At 45.3% G+C, this 26,771-nt stretch overlaps 1 protein-coding gene across 2 annotated transcripts in view; it reads left to right on the top strand.

Moving 5' to 3' along the window:
- SAMD13 (sterile alpha motif domain containing 13) overlaps positions 1-26,771 on the top strand; it is a 523,502-nt gene that overhangs the window by 165,743 nt on the left and 330,988 nt on the right. The window lies entirely within an intron of this gene.

Here is a 26,771-nt window from a genome sequence, read left to right as displayed (position 1 = left end):
CGGTTCCCACCATTGATCAGAATGGAGCCGGCAGTGCAAGGGGGAAACAATATTAGATGTCCAAATCAACAGGGAAAGGTGAGTAATATTACAATGGATGGCCATATATTGGAGTGCTGTCCCCAGACTTCATCGGGTCCTCCGCTTACGTTCCAGCCTCTCTTGTGGAACCCGGGCGGGCCACGGGACCTGATACAATGATTCCCCGCTCCTCATCCAGTGACGAGCTGCTGCAGGCAGCAGCCTGTCCCTTCTCCACCGTACGAGTTGGGCCGGAGCATACAAATCCCTTGGTGTACGAAAAATCAGCAACAGCTGTGCCAGTATTGGCTCCGCCCTCTTGATGGAACGGGGCCTTTTCAGCACGCTACTGGTCAGCGTGCTTAAACGTCCAACAGCAAACCCCTCCAATATAGAGATACAAAAGGCCACACGGGGGAAACTCTGCAGAAGTCTTTAATGGAACACAGGCATAATGCATTTCAGCGACATTTCGCCTTCCTCAGATGCCTTTGTGAACATGGCCCAACTCCATCCCCACCTTTGAATTTCCTGCCGCTCTCCCTTTGGTTGGAGAGCTCCGCCGCACAGTCATTATTATGCACACCTGCTGTAGTTGTGTGTTCTTGCCCACAGTTCCCACATTTCATCAGAATGGAGCCAGCAGTGCAAGGGGGAAACAATATTAGATGTTCAAATCAACAGGAAAAGATGAGTAATATTACGACAGATGGCCATGTATTGGGGTGCTGTCTCCAGACTTCATCGGGTCCCCCGCTTACGTTCCAGCCTCTCTTGTAGATCCCGGGCGGGCCGCGAGATGGGACACTGATTCCCGGCTCCTCGTGCAGTAACGAGATGCTCCAGGCAGCAGCCCTGTCCCTTCTCCACAGTCCGAGGTGGACCGGAGCATACCAATCCCTTGGTCTATGAACAAGCAGCAACAGCAGTGCCAGTATTGGCTCCGGCCTCTTGATGAAACGGGGCCTTTTCAGCACGCTTCTGGTCAGCGTGCTTAAACATTCAACAGCAAACCCCTCCAATAAAGCGACGCAAAAGGCCACACAGGGGAAACTCTGCAGAAGTCTTTAATGGAACACGGGCATAATGCATTTCGGCGACATTTCGCCTTCCTCAGATGCCTCTGTGAACATGGCCCAACTCCATCCCCACCTTTGAATCTCCTGTTGCTCTCCCATTGGTTCGAGAGCTCCGCCCCACAGTCATCATTATGCACGCCTACTGTAGTTTTGTGTTCTTGCCTACAATTCCCACAGTTCATCATAATGGGGCCACACTGCAAGGGAGAAACAATATTAGATGTCCAAATCATCAGGGAAAGGTGAGTAATATTACAATGGATGGCCATGTATTGGAGTGCTGTCCCCAGACTTCATCGAGTCCCCCGCTTACGTTCCAGCCCCTCTTGTAGAACCCGGGCGGGCTGCGAGACGAGATACAATGTTTCCCAGCTCCTCGTGCAGTGACGAGCATCTCCAGGCTGCAGCCCTGTCCCTTCTCCACAGTCAGAGGAGGGCCGGAGCATACCAATCCCTTGGTCTACGAAAAATCAGCAACAGCTGTACCAGTATTGGCTTCGGACTCTTGATGGAACGGGGCCTTTTCAGCACGCTACTGGTCGGCGTGTTAAACATCCATCAGCAAACCCCTCCAATATAGAGACGCAAAAGGCCCCACGGGGGAAACTCTGCAGAAGTCTTTAATGGAACACGGGCATAAGGCATCTATATATATTACCTACTGGTGATCGCCAGTAGGTAGTTATAGTTAGGACCTAGTTACTATAGGAAAATCAAAACATTCTAGTCCCAATAACTTTGGCGCCGATTGCCGACCCTCCGCGAAATTTTCAAAACGTATGGCCTGCTTCGGACCGCTCCTATCCTGAAAGTTTTGGGGTGATTCGGCAAGCTGGGGCCAAGAAAAAAGGGGGTCCCAAAATGTGTTTTATCCATGCAATTTTCTATTGGAAACTTTAGACACGGCTGCAGCCCAAACTGCTGAACGGAATTACACCAAATTTGGCAAAAAATTTAGCCCCTGGTTCAGAAAGAGCCCTTTTTGGTAAATGGTGTCAATCCGTTAAGTAATTTTCCAAATGTTAATGGAAAAAGAAATATATATATCTGTGCGGAGCCTAACCACACATCTCATTGTGAGATCTGATTGGCTGTCAGCACTTCATCCTAGAAGTGTTGGCAGCCATCTTGGGACCAATATACATGATAGCACCTCATTAAAAAGCATTACAGTTAAAAGAAGGTTTTAAGACTTTAGTTACATTATAAATCATTTTTTTGATGGTACCATACTCATTTTAGGAATTGTGGTGTGTTCTAAGGTGATTTTACCATGTGAAAAAGCCTTCTGCTGGGATATCATAAATCATGTTTGAGAGAAAAGTATTTTCTCGTGCTTTTCCCACAGAGGTTTGGAAGGTGATCTATAAGCTAAACTGAGAGCATATTTTCTGTAAATTCACATTGTCTTTCTCAGTCATGTAAGAATGAAGCCTGACATTCACAGTAAAACATGTACTTCCACCAAGGGCAGAGATTGTCAGTTGATTCCTTTGTGTTCTACTGCAGCTTCCCACAGTGTTCTAAAGAACAACTAGAGCGCTAACAGTCCTACTATGACAAACGTATTGCACACCTGAAGCCACCCTGATTGGAATAAAGTGGTAACTCTTAAAACATTTAGTTTAACCCCTTCGACGCTCATGACGAGCTGGGCTCGTCATGCAGTAGCCTCCTGCTACGCTGATGACGAGCCCAGCTCGTCATGAAAAGTGGTATCTGCAAAATTCCAGCACAGGAGAAAAATCCCCATAGCGTTCAAGGTGTTAAAAAGGAACAACATGAGGGGGTTCATTTTGCCATAAACAGTATGATTAGTGCTGCTGAAAGAAAAATTAGGGCACATTTTGAGTGACTTCTCAAATCCTCTTCTATTTCATTAAAAAATTCTGACATGCAGACTGAAACATGCACTTTGAATACCAGCCGCAGACTTCCCTGGTGAGCAGTAGCTTTACTACAGTGATCTAATAAGCAGCTACAGTGCTAACATTCTGAATTTATGGCAAATGTGTGACACATCTGAGTGCCTTCTTGATGGGACCAAAGTAAAAAACTGAAAGTATTTCCTACTGAGGAGACTGTAGTAAATGAGGAAATTAGGAAACTTCTTAACAAATAAGTCTCCCAAGATGGCCACCAGAGACAAAAGAGCCCAAATGTAGCACAAATATCACCCAGATGTAGTCCAAGTATAGCTCAATGACAGAATGTCCCAGAGTGTTCTAAAGAACTAGAGCACTATCAGTCTTACTTATGACAAAAGTATGGCACACCTGTAGCCATCTTGATTGGAATATAATGGTAACACTTAAAACATTTAATTTGCAAAGGAACAAAATGAGGGGGTTCATTTTGCCATATAAACTATGATTAGCGCTGCAAGAAGAAAAAGTAGGGCACATTTTGACTTCTCAAATCCTCTTCTATTTCATTAAAAAATTCTGACATGCAGACTGAAACATGCACTTTGAATACCAGCAGCAGACTTCCCTGGTGAGCAGTAGCTTTACTACAGTGATCTAATGAGCCACTCGAGTGCTAACACTCTGAATTTATGGCAAATGTGTGACACATCTGAATGCCTTCTTGATGGAACCAAAGAAAAAACTGGAAATATGTCCTACTCCTACTGAGGAGACTCAGTAAATGAGGAAATTAGGAAACTTCATAACAAATAAGTCTCCCAAGATGGCCACCAGAGACAAAAGAGCCCAAATGTAGCACAAATATCATCCCGATATAGCCTACGTATAGCTCAATGACAGAATGAATGTCCCAGAATGTTCTTAAGAACAACTAGAGCGCTTACTGTCTTACTTATGACAAAAGTATGACACACCTGAAGCCATCTTGATTGGAATAAACTGGTAACACTTAAAACATTTAATTTAAAAAGGAACACAATGAGGGGTTCATTTTGCCACAGAAATTATGATTAGTGCTGAAGGAAGAAAAATTAGGGCACATTTTGAGTGACTTCGCAAATCCTCTTCTATTTCATTAAAAAATTCTGACATGCAGACTGAAACATGCACTTTTAATACCAGCAGCAGACTTCCTTGGTGAGCAGTAGCTTTACTACAGTGATCTAATGAGCAACTAGAGTGCTAACATTATGAATTTATTGCAAATGTGTGACATATCCTAATACTTTCTTGATGGAATCAAAGTGAAAAAACTGAAAGCATTTCCTACTGAGGAGACTGCAGTCAATGGAGCAACCAGGAAACTTCATAACAAATTAATCTCACAAGATGGCCACCAGAGACAAAAGAGCACAAATATCACCCAGATATAGCCCACATATAGCCCAATGACAGAAGCGTGCAAAACACTTTTTATTTTTTGTGTTTTTGCAATTTTATTTATTGCAGACTTGTTAGATATTGGAGTGCTTTACATGAGCATTGGTTACATCACACAAGAACACATTCATTTTGGTTGTAGACATGGGGAGTTTAAGTGATTTGACCAGAATCACAGAATGTCGAGCTGAAGCAGAAACTCCAACCTGGTTCCCCACTTGCAAAGTCTGCAGCTCTGAAAGTAACACCACATCCTCTCCCCTAAGTGTAACATTTAATCAAGTGGTCAACTGGATAAAAAAACATAAAGATAACAAATAATTTAAAAGTTCTTTGTCGCTATTTGAAAACTCAGAAAATATGTCCTCATTTAAGTTTTTTAGAGCGCTAACCATTTTTTTTATGCAAATAAGACCCTCTCATATATGTAATTTCTAAAGGAAATGTTCTAGGTATTACAGTTTTGATTACATCAAGATGACGTCAGGCGTTCCACACTTTTGTAATAAATATGGAATGTTAGCAATCTAGTTGTTCTTTAGGATACTGTTGAGAGGCCGATGCCAGGGGCACGGACTCTGAAAATTGAAGGTAGGTAGGAGGGTGCAGGGATGTATGACATTACAACGCATGCTTTTACCACGCATGCCTTTACAAAGCAGTTTTTACAACGCATGCCTTTACAACGCAAAGCGATTAGGGGTGCTGGATAGTGAATAGTTTAATTTACTATTCCAACTCCAGTTCCCGTGGATAGTAGGGAAGGTGTTGGATAGTAAATTAAATCTATTCCCTATCCTAGAGCGCCCCCCAGCGATATGCGTTGTAATGACATGCGTGGAATAGTTGCGTCGTAAAGGCACTGCGTGGTAAAAGTTGCGTTGTAAAGGATGTTTCCCGGGTGCAGAGGCAACAATTTGACCACACTGGGCAGGAAGGAAGGGCAGTGGCAGCACAACCGACTATGGAGGGCAGTGAAAAGGGGGGCAGGGGCAACAAAACAACAATACAGGACTGGCAAGAGAGGCTGTGGCAATATAACAGACCCTTGTGGGCAGAAGGAAGAGGTAGTGGTAGTGCAACCATACATGCCAACAGACCCGATTCAGCCAGGAAATGTTCAGTGTTTTTAAGCCCAAATGGGCTTTATTTGATCAGTCTCCTGTCTACAATCTCCTCTTTTTCAATGCAAGGGGAAAATCAATAACCCTGTTTTTTTTCAAAATCTCCCTCTTACCAAGTTCAAAATGTTAGCAAGTATGGTACATTGGATCATGGAAGGCAGGAGGAATTGGGGTAGGGAAATGGACTCGGATAACTGAGGACAGGAGGGACATGGAGAGGTGTACCAAACTGACCCTACAGGGCAGGCATCAGGGTTTGCAGCAGCACAATACACCACATAGGGCATGTGGGACGGGAGTGCAGCACAACAATCCCTGGAAAGCAATAGGGAGGGGACAGGACCATGCACATGGACAACAGAGAACAAAGGGGAAAGAGGCAATGGGAGCTGGCTGACCATAATGGACAGACAGGAGAGTAAGCAGCAGCATAACGGACCATAAAGGGCAGGAGTGACGGATCAGGGGCATTAAAATGGAACAGACACGCCAGGAGGGAGGGAATAGGGGTCTGCACATGGAAACAGAGGGCTGGGGGAAAGGGAGCTGGGCAGGAGCAGCAAGATGACAATGAAGGTCAGGCAGGATGGGCACTAGAAGCAAGACACACCATGGAGAGCATCAGTGAGACTAGAATGGCATACACACAGACAATGGAGGGAAGGTGGGAGGGAGTCAGGGGCAGGTAGCTGACCACACAGGGAAGGTGGGAGGGGCCGTGGCAGCACAGAAGACCATACATGGCAAGCAGGAGGGTTATTGGCAGCACAATGGCTATGATAGGCAAGAAGGAGGGTGCAGGGGCCTGCACAAAGGACAATGGAGGATAGAAGGGAGGGTCAGGACCTGGGCACAGACCAGAAAGTTCATGGGAAGGGGCCTCACAACAGACCACGTGGGGCAGGCGGGAGGAGCAGTTGCAGCACAACAGACCAGGGAGGGCAGAAGGGAGTGGCAGTAAAATGTAAGGGGATAGGGACATGGAATGTGGACAGGCTGGATGGAGGTGGCAGGGACACCTTGACAATGCTTGGCAGGTGGGAGGGGAGAGGCAGCTCAACAGAACACTCAGAGTAGATAGGAGTGGCAGGTCCATGGAACATGGTGGGCAAAACGGATGGAGCAGAGGCATGCACACAGACATTGGAGGGCGCGGGGGAGGAGAATAGGGGCAGCAAGCTAAGCACAGAGGCTAAGCAGGATGTCAATGATGGGGCATAGAATTGGGCAATGGATGGCAGGAGCAGTGGACTGGTACATCATGCTAAATGGAGGGCAGTGTCAGCACATCAGACCATGCATGGCAGGAGGGAGGAGGCTAGTCCATGCATTTAGACAACAGAGGATAGGGAGGAGGTGGATGGGGCAGCAAGCTAACTGTTCAGAGAAGACGGGAAGGCAAGTGGCAGAACAACGGCCACAAAGGGCTGTAATAAGGGGGCAGGGACATGGACTTGGACAATGGATGGCTAGGAGGAGGGAAGGCAGGAGCAGCAAGCTTGGTTGGGGGCAGCACAATGCCAGGCCCTGCTTCCAACCAACCACCATCCATTGTGATATGCATCTTACTTAACGTTTAAAAAAAAACCTAGAAATTTGCTGAAAAAAGCAAAGATTACAGGGACGGTATAGTTAGACTCAGATTTCACTCATACACGACCAGTGAAATTCTGCAGTTATAGTTATCTGAGCTAACTATAACTTACTCCCCCGCAATGTCCTGCTAATGACCTCAGACATTACATCATACATGACGTAGTCCGTTACATCACTCATGACATCCCAAATGAGCTGTGAATGGAATGGAACTATAATCGCTAGAACTTTATTTAGGGATAGTATGTGTATATTAACACCCCTTTTTTCTTTTCTTTCGTGTAAGAACCATTATAATACGCAACGTGCCCAGATTAATATGGCTGATAGCCTTTCACTTTAAAGTAATGTGTAGTGTTTATGTTGATGTTTGCAATCCTAAATATGTTTATTATGAATAAGTCACGTTGACAAACATACAGGTATGGCGGTCACGGGGCTAGATATGCTGAAATGACATTGTGATCATATTAATACTTGCTTTCTTTTCTTTATTGTATCAATTCTTGAATTTTCACATCGTGACCAGGCCAATATGGCCGCCAGCTTTTTGGATTAAAGTATTATGTAGTCCATAGTTAATGTTGGCAACTTTAGGCATTTGTACATTTAAATAAGGATGCTACAATGACGTCTTGTATCGTTATCAAGGTTTGGACAAGCCGAAACTCGTGGATCACATCCTTTGCAGATTAAATACTTTTAAACTACAACCTGAGTGCTGATTCCTTCCTTGTAAGAGTGAGATGAGTTTAAATACATATATAAAATTCACTGAAAAAACCACAAGTTTTAGGGACATTATAGTTAGAAATTAGCATTTAAAAAACCTCAGAAATTCACTGAAAAATCCACCGGTTTCATGGACGTCATAGTAAGTTGGTCATTTCACTCATACAAAACAAGAGCAATTCGGCCGTTATAGTTAGTTGTGGTAACTATAACTCACGACCCCAGCAATGCACTGCTGATGATGTCACATATTACATCACTCATGACATGGTCAGTGACATCACTGATGACATCACTGATGAAATCTCAAATGACATCACTGATGACATCATCCACGTGATCATCTGATGCACCTCCTCACACCCTAAAATACAGACTACTATTTTCGAAACCATAGACCCACCAATACTAATACAGCTACAATATTCTGTGCACTATGCATTCAGACCTCTAACCAGCTACATACTATTGATGCGCTCTTCTAAATACTCAGTTAGTACTTTAGCAGTCTAGGAATCCTTCTGTCTGTCCCATGCACTTCTCCATTCACCCATCCAGCACTATCTACGTATCCTATCACTCCACCAATACCTAAGCACTTATAAATTCAGTACACACTATCTTTGCAACACTGAAATTACTCCAGTTATTAGTCATATACTTAAGGAATGGCCTAGCCACTAACACAAGTGCAGGTACAATATTTTGTACACTATTCATGCAGACCTCTAACCAGCTACATAATATGAATACACTCTTCTAAATACCCAGTTAGTACCTATGCAGTCTAGGAATCTTCCTGTCTGTCCCATGCATTTCTCCAATCACCCATCCAGCACTATCTACTTGTCCTATTTCTTCACCAATACCTAAGCACTAATAAATTCACTATACACTCTGTTTGTAATACTGTAATTATTCTAGTTACTTGTCATGAACTTATGGAATGGCCTAGCTACTAACACAAGTACAGCTATAATATGTTGTACACTATCCAAGCAGACCTCTAACTAGCTACATATTATTGATACACTCTTCTAAATACCCAGTTAGTACTCATGCAGTGTAGGAATCGTCCAGTGTATCCCACTCTGTTTGCAGCACTGTCATCATTCCAGTTACTAGTGGTATTCTTATAAAATGACACAACACAAGTACACATAAAATATTCTGTGCATAATCCCTACAAACCTCTAAGCAGATACATACTATTGGTCCTCTCCATTAAATACTGAAGTAGTACTCATGTAGCGTAGGATACCTCCTGTCAGTCTCATGCATTTCTTCAACCACCCATCCAGCACTATCTTTTTATTGTATCAGTCTGCCAATACTTAAGTACTTATGTGACAGATTTACAAGCACCCTGCGCCACCAGTACTTCACTTTTTGTAACGTAGTGATGGCGCCAGGCACTCCTTCATATTTACAAGGAGAGGAAAAGCCACCCTGTGTGGCTTTTCCTCTCCTTGTAAATACGACCCCTACATACACAGCACTTTGCTTTGAAGGGGCGTTCCATAGGTGTTACTGTGGGTGTTTCCACGCAACACCCATAGAACAAGACCCATCTCCAGATTTATGACAAATCGTAAATCTGGAGATGTGTGTGAATGCTGCACCATCCTAGAGTTGGTGTAGCAAGGCGTAACGAGGAGAATTGTATTCATTCCCCCCATTCTTTCCTCTTTCAATGCATGCTGCATTCCACAGCATACAGTGAAAGAGGAAAATGCCTTTACTAATTGTTTTTGTGAAGGAAGGTGTCTCTTCCTGCACAAAAATAATCTCCCCGTGACACAGACCTCCTTGCACCATGGTGCAAGGGTGCCTGTGTCACCCCATGGCTGCAGTTTGTGCAGCAGTGCAGAGGGAAGCACAGAGTTGCAACATATTCATGTACATATGTCACATCCCTGTGCTTCGGAAGTGCCACAGTGCAGTGCAGCTAAAGAGCTTGCAGTGTCACCCTGCAGTACTTCCTCATAAATCTTCACCTATAAATTCACTGTACACTACAAATTCATTCTTTCAGTCAATCATGCTCTATACATATATTCAACCAAACTTTCACACATTACCATGCAATTATAGTTCTTTTTTTTAACTAGATAAGGTAGTTCTGATAATAACTTTTTTTTCTTCTTTTTTCCTTTGTATTTTTTTTTATTTTTTTGAACAATTTTGTATTTCTTTTGGTGTTTTTTCAAACAATTAACAAAAAAAGAATGAATAAACAGGAAACTTTTGGAATTACTTATTCCAAAAACAAAACAAAAACAAATGTGACAACGATGGTTGCGTTGCGCAGCACAAACTGCATCCACAGACTGCTCACCGAAGCATATTAGTTTCTTGCACTTCACGCAGTGCCTGTTCAGAAAGGCGAATTCTGGCTTAATGTCCGATGCAGGTGTTGCTGAGGACGTTCCAGACGTACTTGCCACAGCAGGTGAGGGGTTCAAAGCAGCTCGCCTCGATTCTTCCCGAGCAAGATTGAGAGGATGTATGGTCCTGAGATGTTTGTACATAGAAGCAGTGCCACAAGAGTATTTTTTTCACTGCCTCTTGACAGGACTCAGTCACAAATTTTGCATGTCACCTTTCTCGCATTTACTTTCTTCTCTCCAGTTGGAAAAGTGAAGAATTTCCAAACAACCGATTCCGGTCTCTGTGGACGTGGTGCCTCCTGCAAAAATTCTTCTTCAGAAGATACTTGCTCCTGCTGTTGCTGCTGGCCAGAAGCCATTTTTTTTATATTTTTTGAAAAACACAAAAAAAAACAAGCAAAAAGGGATCTTTTAGGAAAAGAGCTGTCTCGCTAAAGATGCTCTAACAAGAATGATTGAAATGGGTGGGGTCCTTCAATAGTTACAGTGGGAAAAGTTATAAACCAATCAAATCTTTTTTTTTTTGAGGTCACATGGGATCCGCGCACCCTGCGCTCACGATGCACGCACCCGACGCGACTTAATATGTTTATTTCAAGTAGAAATATATTATTTTTATGAATACCTCAGATAATCTCTAGCCCTATATATTAAAGACACATACATATCATTTTAGAACATAAAACAATTTCGCGGGAGTTGCACACCCAGCGCGTCCCAGTATGTATATGACGTAATATGGGGCCTGCCACTGCGCAAGCCTTGCGTACCGTAATGCGCATCTGTTGTGAATGCGTGGGAGCAGAAGTCGCGGACCGGTTGCATACCAGTCGCACAGACCACGTAATATTGGTCGCTCACCATACCCGGATCCTTCACGACTTTTCCAAAAAGGTGTGTAGAATACGCGGACCCGCTGCGGTAGGTACGCTTTAGGTACGCGACTCCCTCAAAAATCTGGAAAAAAGATAATTATATAAATATATTAAAATACAAAAATGAAAGAAAAAAATTTAAAATATTAAAGTTTAAAATTTATGAAAAAAATGTTTGTTGCAATTTCCGGAAAAAATATATAACGTTGTTTAATACATAACATATTTGTAAATAAACAGTTAAAAAACTCTAGAAATTCCGTACAAAAAAATAGGTATAACTACTATTACACTTAAAAATTAGCATTTAAAAAACCTTTGAAATTCACTTAAAAAAAACATAAGTTTCAAAGACGTTATAGTTAGTGAATTTCAAAGGTTTTTTAAATGTTAATTTCTAACTAGAACGTCTTTGAAACTTATGGTTTTTTTAAGTGAATTTCAAAGGTTTTTTAAATGCTAATTCCTAACTATAACGTCTCTGCAACCTATGTTTTGTTAGTGAATTTCAAAGGTTTTTTAAATGTTAATTTCTAACAAAACATAGGTTTCAGAGACGTTATAGTTAGGAATTACCATTTAAAAAACCTTAGAAATTCACTGAAAAAACCATAGGTTTCAGGGGTGTTATACTTAGCTGGACATTTCACTCGTACAAAACCACAGAAATAACTCGCGCACCTGCAATGCCCTTCTGATGATGTCACATATTACATCATTCACTGATGACATCACTGATGACATCATCCTCTTGGCAATCTGATACACCTCAGTACACATTGGTATAACCTTTCATCACTCACTGTAAAATACAGAGTACCATATTTGAAACCATTGACACACCAATACCAGTTACTACATACGCACTCACTGATTCCTAAGTCTACACATACTGTTGAAAGTTGGGCTAAAACCGTCAACATTATCGGCGCCCTCTTGCTCTCCTTAACCTTTTTGTGCGCGTAAAACAGCCGCCATTTTGAACACCATGGCTTCCCTGCTCCCGCCGAGAGCCAGCGCGCCTCTCTCCCACTCCTAGCTTCGCCGGCATCCCCCCGCATACTGACAACCCCCCTGCCTGCACCTGCCGCGAATCATAAAACCCCTCTTCAGCGCTGCTCTGCCCCAGGCCCTCGTCCTGGTCCCATCGCGACACCTCCCTTCTTCCCATTTATGATCCCCGGCCCTTTGATGCAAACCCCTTTTCCCCATGTGCCCGTTCGTCTTCCTCGTTCCCAGGCCGACACCCAGCTCTGCCGATACTGTTCCTTGCCCCTCCCCGTACAATAGAAAGTTCCCCCCCAGCAAGGGATCCCCGGGTTGATCAAAGCCCCCCGCCCTACGAGACCCGATCAAACCCCACACACTCCGTGAATCGGCGGAATATCCAGCTGCGCAATGATCATCACCTGTTGTGACCGGGGCGGGGACTTCCACTGTAACCTTGCGTGGGAACGGGCTGGGAAAGGGGGGGATTCTGAGGATGTCTTTCCGTACATCAAAGTATCGACGAGAATGTGTTACATGCAATAAACAGATAAACATGTGTATAAGAGGCCAGGCCTCAGGGATGCAGTTAGAGCACCTCAGAACGATACCTTCTGTCCGTTTCGTTGTGTTCTCCTCCGGAGAGAATAAAAACCTTGTTTCCTGCCTTCCAGTCTCCAGCGCCTGCCTCTTCAATAGTTTAACTTCTTTGTGGGTTCAAGAGGCGACACCGCCGGGCAATACTTAAGGATCTTATATTCTGGTTGGTAGCGCCCCCCAATTATTTTCTACAATTGGCGTCCCAAGCGTGGGGCCCATCAGCGACCCATGGATCCAGTGGGAGAGGTCCTGACGACAAAGTGAACGACTGCAACGATCGGGAACGCGTCTGTCCGATAGACCCTCGTCTGACAGCCGATCATCCGAACTTCACTGGTTCCGAACAGACCTCTCTCGAGTGATCTACGGTCCTGACTGGGAACCATCAGGAGTGCCGCGAGGATAACGGAGAAGAGAGGACGATCGGGCGCTGGATTCGGAAGACAGGAAACTGTCCATGCGGTCCGGGTAAGGTCGTGTAACCACGACAAGTCGCGAAATATTTGCTTGATTGCTTGTTTGTTTAAAAATACTAGTATTGCTCTTTTTATTTATTTGGAGATTCACTGTCTGCAAACGGAGAAACAACGGGCTCTCTCTTTGCAAGCAGTGGAGGATAGGTAGGGCAGCAGCCGTGCTTATTTTTTCTCCCCCACTCAATAATCACTTGAAACTGAACTGTTGTTCGCAAAACTTTTGTTTCCTGGAGATTCCCTGTCTGCAAACAGGGAAGAGACCACCCTTTTTGCAGATAGTGAAAAGGGTAGGTAACGCAGATCTTTGCGGACCTACTCATTCTCCCCATTGTTATTTATTGGTCTTTTGTTATTTTTGATCCATGAGGTATTTACTGCCTGCAAACAACGTAGAATAGAAATATTCTGTCCAGTCTTTGCACCTAGTGATAAGATAGGCAGTGCTGACTTTTTAGTCCCTCGTTACGAGCCGTCATGTCTGTCTTCTCCCCACTGATTAGTAGCCTGTTTAGCCCGGACCGCCTATTAGAGATGGACCATCCAGCCCCACTGGAAGGCACCCCTAATAAGGACATGTTCATGAAGCATGGATTGACCGCTATAGCCTATAGTAGACTATGGCATAAATATACAAAAAAGGGTCAAGAAAGTCAATGGCCCCTGATAGGATCCTTCGATGATGATAAAATAAAAACGCTAGAAACTGCCCTGGGTAAAAACAAGACAACACCTACTATGCTTGACAGCTTCGGCATGTGGCGAAAAGAAACTGAACAACGTAAAAAGAAAACTGAGAGTAGGTTGGAAAAAGAGCTGCGAAAAGCAGCCCACCTAGCTGCTCAGAAACTAGAAAAAGAGATAAAGGAAAGAGAGAAAGCTAAACAGAAACTAGAAATGGAAACGCCAAGCCAGTGTCCGGTTAGAACCCCCTCCATGCTCTACCCTGATTTACCCTCGAAACGACAAGCCAATGAGGACCTGCTGTTAGGTCCTCCTATCATCTACATGCCCCCTCCATATGCCCCTTCTCAACCCGTGGCGCAGCACGCGCCACCCCCAGGTACAAACGAAGGTACCGCCACAGCGTCGGCCCCAATGGCCTCTGTGCCAGCCGAACCCCTTGTGTTAAAACCCGCATCCACAACAACGATAGACGACCATGAGACTCGAGGGGCTGGCCCTGCAAGAACAAACAGACTAGACAAAGATGAGCGAGCGGGGATCGACAAAATAGCAAGGACACTGGTAGAAAGGAAGGATGATGAGGAGTACATCACAGATATGTTCAGCTCGTATACAGGGAGTCACAGACGACATTTTACCGTACGACTGTGTTATCATGTCTTGAATGCATACGAGGACCGATATCGAGACAAAGGTCCCGAGAGCCTAAGGACTCTGTACCGGAAGGTCGATATCGGGGATGAGGGCGAGTGTGATGTGTCGGACCTCCTTACGCGTACGCTTGAGGTTTTCCGCCACCTCACTGAACGAAAGCCGGGAGCTAAATCCGCAGCCCCCGTAGTGACCGAACCACCAACCGAGCAATCTAACACCATGATGCCGATACGTGAGGCTGCCCCTTACTGGGTTCCTCCTCGGGGTACAGGGACTCACGATGATGCAAACAACCAAGATGCGAAGGGAAGGGTAGTATACAACTGGGTCTACCAGCCATGGGACCGGCAAGAGATACTGACATTCCGGAAATCTCTACCCGACCTACGTAAAAACCCCACTGCCTTCTATACTGAATTGGGTACAGCCCTGGGTTCAACGATCATGACCCTGGCTGACATCGACTTGTTCTTCGGGTTATGTCTACCAGCTGATGTGTGGAAGCAAATCCGGAAAGTCGACCACCTTGAGCTGTTTGGACATACCTGGTCACAACTCGATGACCTGGACAAACAACGGGGACCAGGACAAAAGCCGTTGAAATCCATTCTAGACCTCCCAGATACAATCGTAGAGAAATTAAAAACCCTAATCCCAGAAAAGAAAGTGGACTGGTCGATAGTAACAGCCTGTCGCCAAAAACCCCAGGAGGATGTATCGGAATACTTCTCCCGGTTTGAAACGGTGTTCTCCGATTACAGCGGCCAGGACATGACCACTGCAACCGGACACCATCTGTTTGTCCAGAATTATGTTAAGGGCCTATCATCGGAAATCTCCCAGAAACTACAGGCCAGCGAGAGTAGTTGGGCAGCCTCCAAACCTACAGCGATTCTCCAAATGGCCCAATATTATGAGCATCAGAAAAATGAAAACGATAGGGCGACAGAGAAAAAGAAGAAGGACTTAAAAGAGAGGGTGATGATTGCCAAACTGCAAGGGGTGACTATAGGACGAGACCAATACCGGGGAAACTACCAGACAAACGTCCCTAAGACTACATTTCCCCAGGACCGCACTCTGACTTCCTACAGTGGACGCACAGACCTTAGAGAAGACCAGTGCGCTTTCTGCAAAGGGACTGGCCATTGGAAATCCCAGTGCCCAGTTCTCCTGGAAATGATCAGAAGCAGAGACCCCAGGGATGTAGCAAACGGACTGAGACCTAAGGGACAACAACGAGGGCCCCCAAATGACGCGACTAATGACAGATCAAGCAGACCAAATACGTTCGATCGACCCAGGCAGAACCAATATCAACAATCTGACTATGACAACACTCACACCTTCGCATAGGACAGCCAAGGGCGAGGGAGGGATCCAGTCGAGCTCTATGTTGACCAGCAGGGCCCTTATGTCACTGCTAAGGTCCTGGGTACCAAGTCTCCATTTCTGGTAGACACTGGCGCAACACGTAGTGCGTTATCTAAACGACTGATTCCAAGGGCACCCTTGTCTGGCTCACTCATAACATCGACAGGTTTCGATGGAACGCCCTCCACCAACCCTTTGTCTGCCCCGATTCTCTTTGACGTAGAAAACAACACCACCGACACCACGTTCTTGCTTTCCTCCAATAGCCCTGACGCCATTATGGGACTTGACTTACTGAAACACTTCCGAGCGACGATTAGGTGTTCTCAAGATGGAGTTCGAGTGTTTCTTTACGACAACCCCGTTCTGCTTAGACATTGTTCCCCCCGACACATGTTTTCCATCACCGACGTTGACGCGTCCCTGCTTGACACTCTACCTCCGTATCTGTGGGCCAAAGCGGATTCGGACGTAGGGCGTATGTTAATTGACCCAGTGCACATTACTGTCCGACCAGACGCAACACTCCCAAAACTCCCACAATATCGGATATCGCCAGAGGGCGAGAAGGCATTGGTAATGATTATCCAGTCACTGATAGACGCAGGAGTGGTAGAGGAAGTGGTTAGCAACGTTTGCAACAGCCCTATCTTGCCCATTATCAAGAAGCAGGGAGAGGGAGATGAGAGAGCATACCGTTTCATCATCGACCTCCGAGAGATCAACAAAGTGGTGGTACCCCAGTACCCTGTGGTCTCAGACATCACCACCATCCTGACCTTGATTCCATCCACTGCCACCACCTTTTCCGTCATCGACCTCAAGAACGCATTCTTCTCCATCCCCATCCACCCAGACAGCCGATATCTCTTCGGCTTTACCCTAAAAGCCCGCTCATATAGGTTTTGCCGAGCGCCTCAAGGCTACACGGAAAGCCCTAGCATCTACAGCCAGGCCCTCAAAAGACAACTAGACCAAGTCCAGTTACCCGACGGGGTGGTGTTGGTACAATATGTCGATGACATCCTTTTGGCAGCCGACACCACCCCTCTAGCGGTTACCGCCACCATTCAACTCTTGCACTTCCTTGCGGAAAATGGCCACAAGGTCTCCAAGAAGAAGTTGCAATTCTGCCTACCCCAGGTCACTTACCTAGGCCACCTTTTGTCCAAAGATGGAAGAAAACTCACCCCTGATCGAATCCAAACCATTCTAGATACCCCTGTCCCTAAAACCCAGAAGCAGGTTCGCTCCCTATTAGGCCTCACCTCCTTCTGCCGACAATGGTTACCAAACTTCAGCCTCGTTGTAAAACCACTGCTTTCTCTGCTAAACAAAGACGTCCCTTTCCCACTCCCTTGGACTCCTGAGTGTCAAACTTCCTTCACAGAACTGCGAGATGCCCTTTGCTCAGCCCCTGTCCTGGGTACCCCTGATTACAGAAAGCCCTTCTCCCTTTACACTCACGAAAGGGAGGGGTGCGCTTTATCTGTCCTGACCCAGGCCATCGGCCCTAAGCAACGACCGTGCGCTTACTTCTCTGCCACTCTTGACCCTGTCGCCAGAGCCTTGCCTGCCTGCCTTCGAGCTGTAGCTGCTGCTGCAGTCTCTATCCGACAGAGTGAGGGGATTGTACTCTCGAATTCCCTCACGGTACTGGTACCCCATGCAGTCGACACCCTCCTGAACCAAACCAAGACACAACATCTGACGAGTGCACGACTGACTGGATACGAACTGACCTTGCTTGCCCCCCATATCACCCTGAAAAGATGCACCACACTGAACCCAGCAACTCTGTTACCCTTGCCAGAGAACGATCCCAATGTGCACCCCGTACATGACTGCGTGACTCTTACGGACGAACAGACCAGGAGTAGGGTCGATCTCAGAGACACAGCTTTCCCTGACCCCGACGGGGAGTTGTGGGTGGACGGTTCTTGCATCAAACTCTTCGACGGTACCACTTCCGCTGCCTATGCAGTCACCACGGCTCGAACTGTAGTAGAAACAGCCCGCATCACCCAGCGATCTGCCCAGGCAGCGGAACTGATTGCTTTGACGCGAGCCTGCATCCTGGCAACAGGAACCACAGCAAACGTTTACACTGACAGCCAGTATGCCTTCGGGGTGGTTCACCATTTTGGGCTCCTCTGGAGGGAGAGAGGATACTTGACCTCACACGGCACACCCATTTTGCACGGGGATTTAGTCTCCGCCTTAATCGAAGCTGTCCTCCTCCCCAACAAACTTGCCGTTATCAAATGCCAGGCACACAAGAAAGTGACAGACATTATTGGACAGGGAAATGCACTAGCCGACATCACCGCCCGAACGACAGCTGAAAATAGAACGACAACACATATGTACGTGACCAGGTCACAAGCAGAAAACTGGACTGACGCCAAGGACACAATTAGAGACATACAAACGGCTAGCACACAACACGAATTGACTGAATGGACACGGGTGGGATTGAAAGACGATGAAGGCTGCTGGCGGACAAAAGACACGAACAGATGGTTGCTACCTGATTCGTACTTGATTCCCATATTAACCATGGCACACTCCCCTGCCCACATAGGATCAGCCCCCATGATCGAACTTGTCTCCAGGGTTTGGCACAATGACAAGATCCCAGATTCCGCCAAACGCCTGGTCCAACAATGCTTAATATGCCTGCAACACAACCCCGGGAAAGGAACTGTAGTACCCCGGGGGGGATTTGGGGTCCCAAACCACCCATTTGAAGTCCTGCAGATGGACTACATCCAGCTAGACAGATGCCAAGGCCTGAAATATGTACTCGTCGTGGTGTGCGCATTTAGCAAGTGGGTGGAAGCATATCCAACCCGTGACAACACCGCTATGGCCACTGCAAAGGTTCTGTTAAAGGAGTTTTTCCCCCGTTATGGCCTCTGTCGTGTTTTATGGAGTGATAATGGCCCCCACTTTGTAGCCCAAGTTATCCAGCTCATCTTAAATGGGCTGGGTATCAAACAGAAATTCCACGCAGTCTTCCACCCTCAATCTGCTGGGCTTGTCGAACGACACAATGCCACACTAAAGCTTAAACTGGCCAAAATAGTGGCTACGACGGGCCTGAAATGGCCAGACGCCCTGCCATTGGCATTGCTATCGATGCGCTCTACCCCCACCCGACATCACTTAACCCCTTATGAAGTTGTTTTCGGTCGACCCATGAGCGTCTGGTCTGCCCCGAAACCAACTTCCATTCATGACGTTCCGGATGTCCTAATGTCTGATTATCTGTACAAATTGACTGAAACTTTGTCTGTCCTTCATCAGCAGGTGCAGCAGGCCATCCCCGATGCTTCCAGGGGTCCGGGTCACGCCATCCAGCCGGGGGACTTCGTGCTGATCCGAAATTTTCAGCGATCAAAGAGTTTGGAACCCCGGTGGACGGGCCCCTGGCAAGTGCTGATCACCACTCGGACCGCACTTCGAGTGGAGGGGAAGAAACACTGGCTGCACGCTCACCACTGCAAAAAGGTCTCTCCAACCCTGGCCACGACAGACACCGTCAACACCCAAGAAGAGCTCCTGAACCAGGACCGACCATCGTTGAACTGCTACCCTGATACTGAGACACTTGAACTTTCAAAACATCCTGACCCCACTGTGCCATCTCGAGAAGGGTATTTCCTGCGTCGAAAGGAGGGAGCTTCGGCTAAGTAGGCCACGGACTAGGTTAAGGGATCTCAGAACGGTGACCCAAACTACCAAGGGTTACCTGGAGAGAAGCTAAAACTAAGTCTGTGGTCCTGCCCACTACCGAGCACCTTGAAGACGAAGATGATGGAAGCGCCAGATAAGAAGATGATGGAAGCGCCAAATAAGAAGCCGACGGAGACAGCAGGAAATACCCACTACAGAAATCCGAGAATAGACAGACTCCATAGCTCAAAGACAATTGCACTCTTCATCGTAATCCTCCTCTGTTTTCTCCTCATGACTACGCTCTGGATTATGGAAGAACATGCACCTGCTCACGAAACATTCCTAACCACTGCTCAGCCTACCACCATGAAGGAACATTATCTAATTTCGCTCTCTCCTCAACTAAGAGAGAGACGAAAGGAGTTTTGGAACAACTCTTTCGTGCAGCTACTTCACCAGCACAATCTTGCCACCAATACCACCAACTGCTGGATCTGTGGGTTGCTACCCCATGCCACTGGACATTCAATACCATTCATCCCTTCACCCTTCTCTGTCCACGGCTCCTGCCTTGCTTGGCTGATCCTCCTGCAAGAAAGCTATACGGGCAATGCCACCTCCAGCAGAACTGCAGCACATCCTTCTCACGGGGCCGGGCGAAACAAGACAAAGACACACTTCTGCCCGCTGACCCCCAGCGACTCGAACCAAATGGACATTCCGGCTAAAGAACGAATCGAAATGCAGGTGTTCAACAATCCAACCAGACCCACCTTCTCCTATCTGCGGAAACGAACGGCTGCCACTCTGACTGTGGCCCTGACGGTCATCAACGTCACAGGCCACATGTGTGTAGAAGGGCTTGGGACACAGCTGGTGGGTCGCAGCGCTTGCCGCTTTACCAGAACTTTGGACTCCACGGATCCACCTTCCTTTGTGTCATCCCCAAACATGTATTTCATCTGCGGCACGAAGGCCTACACCTGGCTCCCCAAAGGCTGGGGGGGCACTTGCTACATCTCCTTCGTCCTTCCTCCGACTTATGTAGCCCCAGCGAATCACCACCGGCAAAAACGAGCCAAAGACATTGAACAAGCCGACTCAACAGGGGCGCAGTTCCTCGATGCTATGAAAGGACTCGTCCCCCTCTGGGGCCCGATGGCAAACAGCCGTGCCATCCGACATTTGACTCAGGCAGTCGAGACAACCATGAACATCACAGCGGGCATCTTTGCCAACAACACTGCCGAGCTCCAAACGGTCCGTTTGGTGGCTCTGCAGAACCGCCTCGTTCTAGATGTGGTTCTGGCGGACCGTGGAGGAGCATGCCGCATTATTGGGTCCAGCTGTTGTACATACATACCGGACAACTCACCCTCAGTGTACAAAGCCATCGAACATCTTCACAGACTCTCTTCGGAAGTTCACCAAGAGCAAGAAGAATGGTCGCTTGGTGGTTGGTTCTGGGACACCGTCAAAAGCTGGGGCTGGAGACTGCTCACCATTATCCTGATTCCCGTAGTTGTAATATGTGGCCTATGCTTAGGAATTCAATGTTTGCCACCTATGTGTTCTTTATGTGCGAGTTGTATTTTTCCCAAAACTGTGGACATTGGAAGCGAACATATGAGAGCATTGTATGATACCGAAGTAAGGAATTTGATGAAAATTGACATTGAGTAAAGCAAGGTGGCTAGATATGTTGAAAAGGGGGGACTGTTGAAAGTTGGGCTAAAACCGTCAACATTATCGGCGCCCTCTTGCTCTCCTTAACCTTTTTGTGCGCGTAAAACAGCCGCCATTTTGAACACCATGGCTTCCCTGCTCCCGCCGAGAGCCAGCGCGCCTCTCTCCCACTCCTAGCTTCGCCGGCATCCCCCCGCATACTGACAACCCCCCTGCCTGCACCTGCCGCGAATCATAAAACCCCTCTTCAGCGCTGCTCTGCCCCAGGCCTTCGTCCTGGTCCCATCGCGACACCTCCCTTCTTCCCATTTATGATCCCCGGCCCTTTGATGCAAACCCCTTTTCCCCATGTGCCCGTTCGTCTTCCTCGTTCCCAGGCCGACACCCAGCTCTGCCGATACTGTTCCTTGCCCCTCCCCGTACAATAGAAAGTTCCCCCCCAGCAAGGGATCCCCGGGTTGATCAAAGCCCCCCGCCCTACGAGACCCGATCAAACCCCACACACTCCGTGAATCGGCGGAATATCCAGCTGCGCAATGATCATCACCTGTTGTGACCGGGGCGGGGACTTCCACTGTAACCTTGCGTGGGAACGGGCTGGGAAAGGAGGGGATTCTGAGGATGTCTTTCCGTACATCAAAGTATCGACGAGAATGTGTTACATGCAATAAACAGATAAACATGTGTATAAGAGGCCAGGCCTCAGGGATGCAGTTAGAGCACCTCAGAACGATACCTTCTGTCCGTTTCGTTGTGTTCTCCTCCGGAGAGAATAAAAACCTTGTTTCCTGCCTTCCAGTCTCCAGCGCCTGCCTCTTCAATAGTTTAACTTCTTTGTGGGTTCAAGAGGCGACACCGCCGGGCAATACTTAAGGATCTTATATTCTGGTTGGTAGCGCCCCCCAATTATTTTCTACAATACAACTACCCATTCACCCATGGAATCACTTATACATGCAGTCACTGATCAATACAACACTATCAAATGCACTTATACACCTATATAGACATTGACACTTCAGTAGTCATCCTAGTCGGTTATGCAGTCATCCTACTCACTCTTGAAAAGAATCAATCACACTTACATTTACTTACCTATAGAGTTATACACACAACACCTCATTTATTCATACACATAGTAACTCATAGCTACTATGTTAAAAAAATCACCATTACAATTATACACTCATTCATTCGGTTACTCTAACAATCACTGACTCTTAAATATATTGATTTATATGCACCAACTCTCACATACCATGCCTTTTATTTTTGTACTTGGTTGGAGATGTACAACTAAGACATATATTCGCTCACCAACTCACAAATAAAGACACTCAGTCACCCAAACAACTGTTTCCACATGCACTCTTAAACCCCTACACCTAGACAATCAACCACTCACATCTATCCATAGAGTTACACACCCTCAACCCAACCATACGCACACTCAGTCTCCCATACAAATACTCAGCCAACTAATGAATAATATAGACACTCATCTAGTGACCAACTGATGCAGGAGGTTATACAACAACATGTAGCTAGTTTAAAGATACTTTTAATTACTCACTTAAACAGACAGACAGCTACTAAATCCTCCATCCAGACAGTTATACATCTACTCAAACTTCAATATAGATTGGTATATGTATAATACATATTTAAATTTCAAACTAAACCAAATTAACTGGATGATGTCATCAGTGATGTCATCAGTGACGTCACTGACCATGTCATGAGTGATGTAATATGTGACATCATCAGCAGTGCATTACGGGTGCGCGAGTTATAGTAAGCAGAACTAACTATAGCGGAGGAATTTCTATGGTTTTGTACGAGTGAAATGTCCAGCAAAGTATAACACCCATGAAACCTATGTTTTTTTCAGTGAAAAAAATAAATATATATATATATATATATATATATATATATATATATTCACTGAAAAAAACATAGGTTTCAGGGGTGTTATACTTGTGTGTATATATATATATATATCAAACACCTTGACTCTCCAAACCTCCTTCCGACGAGAAGAGAGACACGAACTCCAAGGAAATATGGCAATGTTCTTTATTCCTCACCAAACCTCAGTTCTGACCGGTTTTGCACAACACTTGTCCCTGATCACATACGCCATCTGTCTATCCGTCTGCCTGTCTATCAATATATATATATATATATATATATATATATATGTATTACCTACTGGCGGTCGCCAGTAGGTAGTTATAGTTAGGACCTAGTTTCCATAGGAAATCCGCAACATTCTATTGGGCATAACTTTGGCGTTGATGGACGGAATTGGCTGAATTTCTCCAAGAAGATGGCCCGCTCCGCTCCTTTCCTGAAAGTTTGGGGGGGATTCGTCAAGCGGGGGCTGAGAAAAAAGTGGGGTCCCAAAACGTGTTTTTCCCATGTTAATTTCCATAGGGCGGTTGGACTCACTTTTAGCCCGAACGGCTGAATGGATTTCCACCAAAATTGGCAAAATTGTAGGGACTGGTAGCCCGATGTGCCTTTGCTATGTCTCAAGATATGTGCTCCAGTGGATTTTGAGTAATTTAGGTTAAAAAAAAAATATATATCTATATGCGCGCCCCGGTACACGCACCGAGGTGCGTACCAGCGCGCAACGGGGAGCGTACCCTGGAGAAAAAAGAATGACAGTTTTTAAAAAATTTAGCATTTTTTTTATAAATTGGAGGTAGTTCTAAAAAGAACTTTTTAAAATTCTTTTTGTTGTTTTATATTTTTTTGTTTTTTGAACATTTTTTACTTTTTTTGACTTTTATGAACAATTTTATATTTTTTTGTAATTTTTATGGGGAGAAACAAAAAACAGGGAATTGTAAACGGCTCAACTGCAGCAAAAAAAATCAGGGAAAAAATTAAGGTTTTTTTTCTGCAGTTGTGGTTGTCTCCTGCACAGTTGATTAGGTTTATACTTTTCTCGCCATAGGAAATTGTATTCCCGCAATAGATACAAACAATTGTGAAATCTCCAAACTGGGTTTGGATGTTTGGGACCATCTCCCTTGCCTCTGGACCCGATGGAGTGGGTTGTTTGCTTGTTGAGGTGCTGGAAGAAGATTGGGGAGGGTTTCTGGTCAGTTCTCTGACCTCTGCCGCAGAATAGTTGTTGGGATGCCTGCGTTGCATGTGGCGAATCATGGTGTAATTGCCAAAAGAATAACCCCCTGGAAAGTTCAGCGCCACAGATCAGACAAGTCACTTTTGGCGCATTGACTTTCTTTAGGCCCCTTGGGAATTTAAAAAACTCCCACACAATGTGCTCTCTCGGTCTATAGGGGGGATTATCTTCAGGCAGAAAGTGCCTTCTCTCCTCCTCCTCCTCCTCCTCTTCACCACCAATGTGGTGTTGTGGTGGTCCTTGTGGTGGTGGTGGTGGTGGTGCAGATGCTCCTGCTGCTGCTGCTACTGTAGCCATTTCTTAATGAATAGATACAGGTCTTCCTCACTCAAAGAACAAAGTGAGAATGTGGAAAAAGGTGGGGGCTTTCATCATTTGGAAAACAAAACTGTTCTGAACCAATGAAAAGTGTTATTTTCAGGTCACATGACCCGGGCTTGACATGACCATGTCATGAGTGATGTAATATGTGACATCATCAGCAGTGCATTGCACGCGCAAGTTATAGTGAGTCCAACTAACTATAACGTGGGAATTTCAATGGTTTTATGCGATTAAAATTTCCAGCTAACTATAACTGGTGTCAAACCTATGGTTTTTTTCAGTGAATTTAATAGGTTTTTTTAAATGCTAATTCCTAACTGTAACTGGTGTGAAACCTATGGTTTTTCCAGTGAATATATATATATCTCAAAGCAAATCCCGTAGCTCCAACAAAAGTAAAATCCAGGCACAGACTCCAAATTTCCTGAGTGCAAGATTTATTTAATTTTACCACTCGTGTTCCTTTTAACTGGATGAATCAACCCTCTAACATTAAGTGAAACTAATTTTAAGCCCATCAAGGATATGAGTGGATCAACACGATTGAGTACATCTAATAAAAAAGGCAAGAGAAAATCCAAGAGAGAATTAAAAGGCAAGAGAAAATCCAAGAGAGAATTAAAAACTGAAGAAAATGTAGCATAAATCACAAAATAAAATGGTGCAGATGTCCCAGAATTAGAATAAAGAGAAAGGAAGTGAGTAAAGACTAAAAAGAAGAAAAGAAAGCGCAAAAGAACGCCAGAAAAAAAGGAGCATTAAAAAAGTGTAACCCCACTAGGGGATGACTGTAATAGACAAATTGCATGGGGGAAGTAACGTGGAGGAGCAACAGCAGAGGCCGTCAATGAGGGTGCAGACGGCTCAGCCATAAATAAGTCATTAAGCGACAAAAAAAATGTAATAATACCAGTGTATCACTATACTGTCTATAACCCATCAATGAGAATAAATTATGCAAATTCATGAAATATAACGTACTTGAACATTGACAAAGACAAATATCATATCATAAATGGATAAGGCTGAGGTTATGTTAGAAAATAAATATCAATCTAAGGTATAAGAAACAACAATTTGAGGCATTATAAATAACAATCTAAGGTATTATAAATAACAATATAAGGGATTACAAAATATCAATCTAAGGTATTATAAACCGGTCTATAAAGTTAATATAAATAGCATGTAAAGAGATAATCACAACATTTAGAATATAAAAGATCTAATCACCTATACATTGATGGAAGTCAGGAACAGTCTCATATAATTAGAGTATTTTAGATAATAAGAATTAAATAGAGTATTTAACATTATATGCAATTCATAAGTTCAGGATAAATATACAATGAAAGAAAAAGGTCAAGTCAGCAAATGAGTACATACGTTAAACAAGTGCCAGCCCCTAGTACAGTCCACCATGTGTGCCCAGGGCTTGTAAGTCAAATGCTGCTGGTGGGCTTGCAGCACTGGTTGTGCCACCCACAGAAGCAGCTTGTAAAATGTGTCTCTGGCCTGCCATTGCAAGGCCTGTGTGCAGTCTAGCACTGCCATGTCGACTTGGCCAAGTGCACCCACTTACCAGTCCCTAAACCTTCCCGTTGCTTCATATTAGACCCCGCTATGATAGGCCCAAGGGCAGGGTGCATTGTAAGTATAAGGTAGTACATGCTCTGATGTGTGTAGCATGTTCTAATAGTGAATTACAGCCATTTTTGTTTTTCACTATTGAAGGCTACCTGTTCTCATAGGCCAGAATGGGCAGTTAGGATTATTACATTCTTATAATCCTAATTGACTCAGGGAACACGGTAGAAATTCAAATTTAGTATGCCTGAACTCAGAATAATAAAATACTTATTTTAGTAAAGTTTATTTTAATATTCTGTGTTTGCAAATACACCTTTATAAAGCAGGTATTTGCTTGCCTAACCATTTGAACCTGCCTCTGCTGGGTTGTGTATTCCTTGTCTGGGTTTGTGTGACAAAGCTGGGGAATTCCAGGAGACAGGCTGGGACAGCC

This window comes from Lissotriton helveticus, chromosome 1_1 (assembly GCF_964261635.1).
Source record: "Lissotriton helveticus chromosome 1_1, aLisHel1.1, whole genome shotgun sequence".
In the NCBI taxonomy this organism is placed as follows: Eukaryota; Metazoa; Chordata; class Amphibia; order Caudata; family Salamandridae; genus Lissotriton; species Lissotriton helveticus.
Note: the sequence above shows the minus strand (reverse complement) of the source record. Positions and strands in the feature narration are given on the sequence as shown.